Raw genomic sequence first — 8,387 nt, 5'->3', positions numbered from 1 at the left:
CTCAGAGAGGTGCTGCTAATAGCGTCTTTGTTGCTTTAAACTCACCAAGTCCAATCCCAAAGGTAACTGACGCTCACGACCATTGCTAACGCTCACGACCATTACTAATGCTCACGACCATTAAAGCGTGTATTTGAAGCAAACTTGATTTGCATCCTTATAGTGGCGCTACAAACGCCACTGTCATGTGACTTGTGCCACATTTTAATAGACACCATCTTTCAGATGTAGAAACACGCCTTCTAACTTCCGTTTGTATCGCAGAAGTCCTTCTTGGCCATCTTAATTCCCGGTCTTCACTGGACTGTACGTCCTCGTGACCACCTCTGCCAGACATCGCGTACAGTGGCTACATTCCTGCGAAGTGTTTCTGCAGTCTCGCAGAAGTAACGTCCAGATTCCCCTAGCCCTATTACACGATCGCATTCAGACTCAGAGAGGTGCTGCTAATAGCGTCGTTGTTGCTTTAAACTCACCAAGTCCAATCCCAAAGGTAACTGACGCTCACGACCATTGCTAACGCTCACGACCATTACTAATGCTCACGACCATTAATATGAATATGAAGCAAACTTGATTTGCATCCTTATAGTGGCGCTACAAACGCCACTATCATGTGACTTGTGCCACATTTTAATAGACACCATCTTCCAGATGTAGAAACACGCCTTCTAACTTCCGTTTGTATCGCAGAAGTCCTTCTTGGCGACTTTTCTTTTCTTTCAGTGTATAAAGGGTGATTTAGCTCCCCCTACCGCTGGATTTTACGCAACACGAAACGCCTTCGCATACCACACGCAGTATTTTCATACTCCCTCGCTCTCTACTCGCAATCTATTAGCCCTACAGAAAAAATTAACAGGACCTTTTTGTAGGAAATTCAGTGTAATTAAATTTTGTAATGCAATACATTTCCGATAGAGGCTGTAATTTTCGAATTATTCAAGAAAAATATACAAATATGACCTGCAAAAGCGGTTCTTTTGAATACCTCGAAAACCGTGACCTCCAGCGAAAACGCATCTCAGTACGAATTTTAACTACATTACATTTCCTACAAAAAGGTCGTGATCACTTTTTCTGTAGAACTAATAGTTGCACGAAGCGAGCTAGAGAATATGAAAATCTCGTGTGCGGTTTTTAAGGCATTGCGGGTTGCATAAAACCGACCGGAGGGGGCTGCTGAAACACCCTGTATAATATGAGACCTACTGCTTTAATATCGCAATAGGAAACTTGGGTCCCCGTCCAATATAAAAATTTTCGCCACATAATTTCATGTTGAAATTTTCTTTTCGAAATGTCATTCACTGTAATAAATCTGAGTTTAGAAGTGCTGAAGATTGTTTCATTTGTAATAACGTACTTCTTGACCTTTACATGTCCGCCCCAGTAGCTGAGTGGTCAGCGTGACGGATTGCTGTCCTCCGGGCCCGGGTTCGATTCCCGGCTGGGTCGGAGATTTTCTCCGCTCAGGGACTGGGTGTTGTGTTGTGTTCATCATAATTTCATCCCCATCCGGCGTGCAGGTCGCCCAATGTGGCGCCGAATGTAATAAGACCTGCGCCAAGGCGGCCGGACCTGCCCCGCGAGGGGCCTCCCGGCCAATGACGCCAAACGCTCATCATCATCATCACCTTTACATTATCGTGGTATTGATTTGTATCTGGAGTGACTGCCATAGAGAGCTATGTTCTCTGGAGGTCTCTTGTACTAATCATTTTGTGAAGTGAAATGATAATTAAATGGACACCCTAGCTGCAAACAGGCGTTGATGTACTTCACTGGGGACATGTTGAAAATGTGTGCCCCGACCGGGACTCGAACCCGGGATCTCCTGCTTACATGGCAGACGCTCTATCCATCTGAACCACCGCGGGCTCCAAGAATAGTGCGTCTGCAGGGACTTATCCCTTGCACGCTCCCCGTGAGATCCGCATTCCCAAGAAGTCCGCACCACTACATTCGTAGTGCGCCTAATAGATGTTTGTCCATCATACTCACTACTCGTGGCAGATTAATCTACCAAGTCCCGTACGAGTTCGGGCATAGCGTGTGCGTTCGCACAAGAAGGTCAATGGCCGGGAAGCCATATTTTAACTCGGGAACAGATACTACCGTCATATATATTTTGTGAAGTCAAACGTCTATACCGAAAAGAGATTAGAGGCCTTGTAAGAAAATTACGTAATGTCGGTTGCACACAAATAAGCGGAACAAAATTCTGGTCGTTCAGATAGTTTTGAAAATGATAAGGCTGATCGGAAGCAGGATAGATGCAGCGATAACGGACGAGAAGAGGCGTACGCATAGGAGAAGTGATACTCGACTTGTGGTTAATTCTTGAGACAAGACTAAATAAGGTTCAAATGGCTCTGAGCACTATGAGACTTAACATCTGAGGTCATCAGTCCCCTAGACTTAGAACTACTTAAACCTAACCAACCTAAGGACATCACACACATCCATGCCCGAGGCAGTATTCGAACCTGCGACCGTAGAGGTCGCGCGGTTCCAGACTGAAGGGCCTAGAACCGCTCGGCCACAGCGGCTGGCAGAGTAAACAAGGCTCAAGACATACGAGTATATAAGGTGTTTCACAATCCATGTGACACACTTCTAGAGGTTGTAGAGAGGACTTAGTAGGTCAAGTTTTACCCAGCAACCCATCTCCAGAAATGGTTCGTTTCCATGTTAGAAGAAAAACAAGACGTACAGATTTCACTCCTATTTACTTCGACATTACAACAGTTGTTCGATATGACGACCACCAAGTTCGGTGCAAACAGTGTACCTGTGCAGTAAGTTCACATAATCTCTGTCCATCAAGTGTGGTTGATAGTTAATCACTTCTGCTGCAGTCGTGATCCAGAACTTCCTCCGATGTACAGGGGTTTCGTAAACAGGACTCTTCAAGTGGCCCCACAAGAAAAAGTCCAAAGGGTTAAAATCTGGTGGGGAACTTGGTGGTCAAGGAATTGCTCCACCTCGACCGGAAAATGTACTGCTGCGCCATCGGCTGGAACCAGAATTCGTGCCGAATGTCCAGTGGCACATCTGCCAAAAACTCTGGAGCACTTGTAGTAGGAATATCAAGTACCTGGCGGCCATTAGGTGGGGAGGAAGGATGTGAGGCCCAATCAAACGGCCATCGCAGATACCAGCCCAGACATTGCTGCCGAAAATCTACTGAAATCTTCGTGTACACATGGCTGTGGGGTTTTGTTGATCCCAAATGTGGCTATAACGAGCGTTCAAAAACATTCCATGTTGAAATACGCTTCGTCGATGAACAAATTCTCCTTGGAAATCAAGGAAAATCCACACAACGGTGTAAAAACAAAGTACAGAAATTGACCATGGCGCAAAATTCACCTGGAGCGTGGCGTGTACCTCCTGAGGGTGATATGTGTGGAGCTGTTCGTGCAGAACAAGCCAGACAGACGAGTGAGACACATGCACATCACGGCCAATGGTTCGAGTACTCGTCGATGGGTTTCTTCAATTGATGAAGCACTTCCTCTTCCAATACGACAGTGCGCCGCTTTCTTGGAGCGCCACAGTTTGTTCTGTCGCTTGTGAACTTCCCACTTTCCCGCAACCGTTGTTCTACTTTGGGAAACATGGGGAGAGTCGAAGTCACACTGTCTGGAAAATACGCATGGTACAGACACTGAGCTTCTCTTCCAGTACAGCGAGCTTCACCGGGAATTAACAACATACCGGTGTACTCTGCGAACGTGTACTCTGGCATTCTGTTATTTCAGTACTTGTCATCGTAATACCAATGGGGATCACCAGCAAGCTTTAAAACAAGGCAGATAGCAGATAGAAAGAGAGGACATCACGTCACATCGTGTCATCGTACCAGTCATGAATGTGGGTAGCGAGCTGCTATTGAGTAGCTCTTGTTTCCTTTGTAACACGGAAACGAATCGTTTCCGGATTTGAGTTCCTATGTACAACTTGATCTACTAAATCAATTCTACAACCTCTAGAAGGTTGTAAGCTGAATTGTGAAACACCCTGTACACTGCCGTCGTCAGCTTAGAAAAAGCATTTGACATGGTAGACTGGCGGCTGCTTTCTGAGATGCTGAGAGAGAGTGGCATAAAGTATAAGGGCAGAAGAGAAACGCAGAGACTGTATAGAGAAGTAGTGGCTGTGATACGATGTGGAGAACATCAGGAAGAAGCTACTATTAAGCAGGGTCGTGTCTTGTTCAGTGGGTACATTCAAAGGGCAAGAGATGAAGTTAGGGAGAAACTAAGAATTGTAGCAGTAATTAAAATTGATGTTAAGAAAATTGGTAGGTTGAGGTTTGCTGACGATAACGCAGTGTGGAATAATCAGAAGCGATGCTGGCTCAGATGCAAACCACCCTTAGCTCTTCTTATATAATTAAAACCAATCAAGCTTAAACAAAAATCTTAGTGGTGAGTAGGCAATGCGCACTTAACGATAAGCGACTGGAGACTGTAGAAGCCTTTGCTCACCCGGGGAATAAAATTACACCAGACGGAAGATCGGGTAAAAGCTGCTTTCAATAGAAGAAGAAATCGTTTTACTTCCAGCTGCATAGACAAACATCTCACTAAAGACCTCATCAAGATCTTTGTTTGGAGTGTGCTGTTTTACAGTAATGAAACATGGACACTCGGAGAAGCAGAATACTGAGTAGCCTTCGAGATATGGTACTACCGCATAATGTTCATGATTTCCCGGGTAGACAAGATATCAAATGAAGAGGTGCTCCGAACAGTAGCTTCTCTAAGCTTTATCTCTTGGAAAGTATGCAACATGTGGGTCGGCCGTCTGTTGAGAAGGGGAGAACGCAGGAGTCACATCGAGACTAGAATACATTAAACTAGAATAAATCAACTAGGCTGTGGACGACACCGGCTCCACCACCTACACAGCTTTCAAGACAAAGGCCGATGACAGAAACGCCGAGGTACTGCTAAACAATCTGATGTTTGAAGACCTAAGAAGAAGAAATACTATGGGGTGAGGGTTGCTTATGTCATTACCCACGTCAGATTATGTTAATTCTATTCAGTGCACCATAGTCGGTGTAGAACAAGAAGTGTCCCTTGCACTTCTCCTTTTCCCCGTTAACCCAGCTCCGACAGATCTCTGTTAGTAGTGGGCAGCGATTAGGAGGTCATGGACCGAGGTCGGTCCCCGACGCTTTCTGTAACTGAAATAAGATGCCAGGCATTACAGAATATAATTCAGTGCTTCATTAGAATATACACTGATGTGAAAAAAGTCATTTGATACCTCCTAATATCGTTTCGGTCCTCATTTTGCCAGGTTTAGTGCAGAAACTCGACGTGGCATGGTCTCAACAAGTCGCTGGAAGTCCCTGGAGAAATATTGAGTCATGCTGCCTCTACAGCCGTCCACGACTGCAAATGGTTGTCACTGCAGGACTTTGTGCTCAAGCTGACCTTTCGATTATGTCCCATAAATGTAAGCGTAGGCTTCCGCGGCCGTTGTCTTCTTCAATAAAATCTTGGCTGCCTGCAATAGCAGGGCTACGGAGCGGCGGTAGAGCCGTGGCGGCCCATGCAGACACGCGGAGAGCCGCAGTAGTGGTCGCGAGCACACAAAGCAATGGCACGCTGCAGCCGGCTTCTGGACAGCATGTAAACAGTGTCACGTCACAGCCATCACCTGTTCGCTATTCGTCCGTCTCCTCCAATGGGGTGGATTAATATAAAGACCAATAGGAAACAGCTATTTCAGCCAATGACAGTTAATAAAGGAAACACCAATAAAGCATACCTTTCACCCCTCTTCCTCCTCCTTTCTAGCCAATCAAGCAACGGCACGGTTTTCTCGTGCAGCTATTTAAGGAACCAAGTGTGTTTCATTTAGCAGTTTAACGTAAGGCCCTGATGAAGGCTAGCTGCAACGCTGGCCGAAACGTTGGCGCATTTTAAAATTATGACGATGCGGTCTGATACCCTGAAGAATTTTATTGAAGATGTCCCATAAATGTTCGATGGGATTCATGTCCGGCTATCTGGTTGGCCTATTAATTCCTTCGATTTTCCAGAATGTTCTGACATGGCGCATAGTAATCCAAAAATTTCATCGTTGTTTGGGAACAGAAAATCCGTGAATGGTTGCAAATGGTCTCCAAGTATACTAACATAACCATTTATAGTCAATGATCGGTTCAGTTGGACCAGAGGACACGTTCCATTCTATGCAAACACAGCTCACGCCAGTATGGAGCCACCACCAGCTTTCACAATGCCTTGTTGCCATTTAGGGTCCATGTCTTCGGGGGGGGCGGGGGCGGGGGGGAAATCTGTGCCTTATACTCGAGGCCTACCATCAGCTCTTACCAACTGAAATCGGGGACTCGTCTGACCAGCCCATGGTTTTCTAGTCGTCTAGGATCCACCGATATGGTCACGAGCCCTGGAGAGACCCTGCAGAATATGTACCGTTACCAAAGACACTCGCGTCGGTCCTCTGCTCCCGTACCGATGTTACATTGACGCCAGATTTTGCCGCACTGTGCTAACGGATATGTTGGTTGCACGTCCCACATTGATTTCTACGGTTGTTTTAGGCACTGTTGCCTGTATAATAGCGCTGACATCTCTACGCAAATACCGCTGCTCTCGGTTGTTAGGTGGGTGCCGTCGGCCACTGTGTTGTCTATAGGGAGAGGTAGTACCCGAAATTTGATTTTCTCGGCGCACTCTTGACATTGTGGGTCTCAGAATATTGAATTCCCTAACGATTTCCATAACTGAATGTCCCGTGCGTTTAGTTCCAACTGCTATTTCGCGTTCAAAGTCTATTAACTCCCGTCCTGTGGCTGTGATCCCGTTGGAAACCTTTTCATACGAATCATCTGGTACAAATAACAGCTTTGCCGATGCACCGTTCTATTATACCTTGTGTACGCAATTCTACCGCCATCTGTATATGTCCTTATTGCTGTCCCATGACTTTTGACACCTCAGTGTGTACCTCCTTCTGCCCGTCAGCTGAAAAGTACAATAAAATGCTCATCTAGTTCAACAGTTGTACAGTTTCACGATTCATCATTATCGTATTTGATACATCACTTTTAGACCCAGCAACAGAGTGGTTACGAGGTTAATTACGGCTTCAAATAAAATTTTCAGTGCTAGAATAGGTTCATAGCTGATCAATTAAACATTTTAGGATCCATATTACTATAAGATACCTTTCTTCTTCATACATGGTACAGTTTCTCTGTATTTTCTTTGCAACCTATAGTTACTGTTCCGTATTTTTTTACCTACAAATCTTAATGGAGGTTTTCAGTTTTGTGCTGTTGTAAGACTACAACGTTTTTCATATGGCGACGTAAAAACTAAAACACTCTACTGTTTGAGGGCTCCTCGTATGACAGAACATTCCGCATCAGACATAAATTCTGAATCCACCATCAGTGAATGCGCGTCGTGTCAACCGGACAATAGCGGAAAATTTCTCCAGGAAACAGGTGGCACCCTTGTTTTTTGTTTGCTTCTGGCCTTAGTATTTACGTCAGTAACACACTGAACGAACAATGCTACAAATCGACGGTTTGTCGTAGCGGTCTCGAACGCGATTCAGCATTTCTTCTAGCCGGGAGAGCAAATTACCGGGAAACTTTTGTTCGGAAATTCGTACTGCTTCTTTATCACGTCTTCCGTGCGGGTGACGCTCCTCTTACTAGCGCTCTACTTTCGCATCTCGTCTGCAGAAAAACCGCTCTAAACCCGTGTGATGAATAGTCAGTACTGTGAGGAAGAGAAGGTCTCCTTTTAGGAGTTCGCAGCGGTGCCGCCGCTACGTCTATGGAGCGATTACTTTACTTCCTTAGAAATGCTACTTAGACCTAGCACCCATTTTGCATGCGATGAAAACTACTGGATAAGTTCTCGGCTTGCTTCATTTATTGTTTTGTTAATCCAAACGTATGGACATAAATAAATAGCCGTAAGAGGATTTTTATGAAGGATAGAGACGCAAAAAAAAAAACAGCAGCTTGACATACATGTTTAAAAATAACAATCTGAGATTTAGAAGGATTGTGTTCTAATAAAAAGGAAACTATAGCTGAAATATAACATCCAATATGTAATATCGCCGCCTCCAGCAAGAACATTTTTTTGCGTTTAATTTCGCAGAACATATTATTATTGCCCTTTGATCGGACTAAGTTATATGTCCAACAAAATTTTTCTGAGTTTGTGACTGCATTATCAATATGTAAAACTACCGACGTTTTGGTCCCTGTTGCACGTGACCTTCTTCAGGGGGACAGTGGCGGCGGAAGCCTAGGTTTCTATTAATAATGGCGTGTGACGAGGGCCTCCCGTAGGGTAGACAGTTTGCCGGGTACAAGT

General features: G+C 45.0%; 1 non-coding gene across 1 annotated transcript; it reads right to left on the bottom strand.

The window, feature by feature from the left end:
- Positions 1–1,806: 1,806 nt before the first annotated feature.
- On the bottom strand, positions 1,807–1,881 carry Trnat-ugu (transfer RNA threonine (anticodon UGU)). Its single transcript has one exon. It is a non-coding gene; the product is annotated as a tRNA-Thr (tRNA).
- Positions 1,882–8,387: the final 6,506 nt, after the last annotated feature.

The sequence above is a fragment of the Schistocerca cancellata genome, chromosome 2, assembly GCF_023864275.1.
Source record: "Schistocerca cancellata isolate TAMUIC-IGC-003103 chromosome 2, iqSchCanc2.1, whole genome shotgun sequence".
Taxonomy (NCBI): domain Eukaryota; kingdom Metazoa; phylum Arthropoda; class Insecta; order Orthoptera; family Acrididae; genus Schistocerca; species Schistocerca cancellata.
The sequence above is the reverse complement of the archived record's forward strand: the minus strand, read 5'-3'. Positions and strand labels throughout refer to the sequence as shown.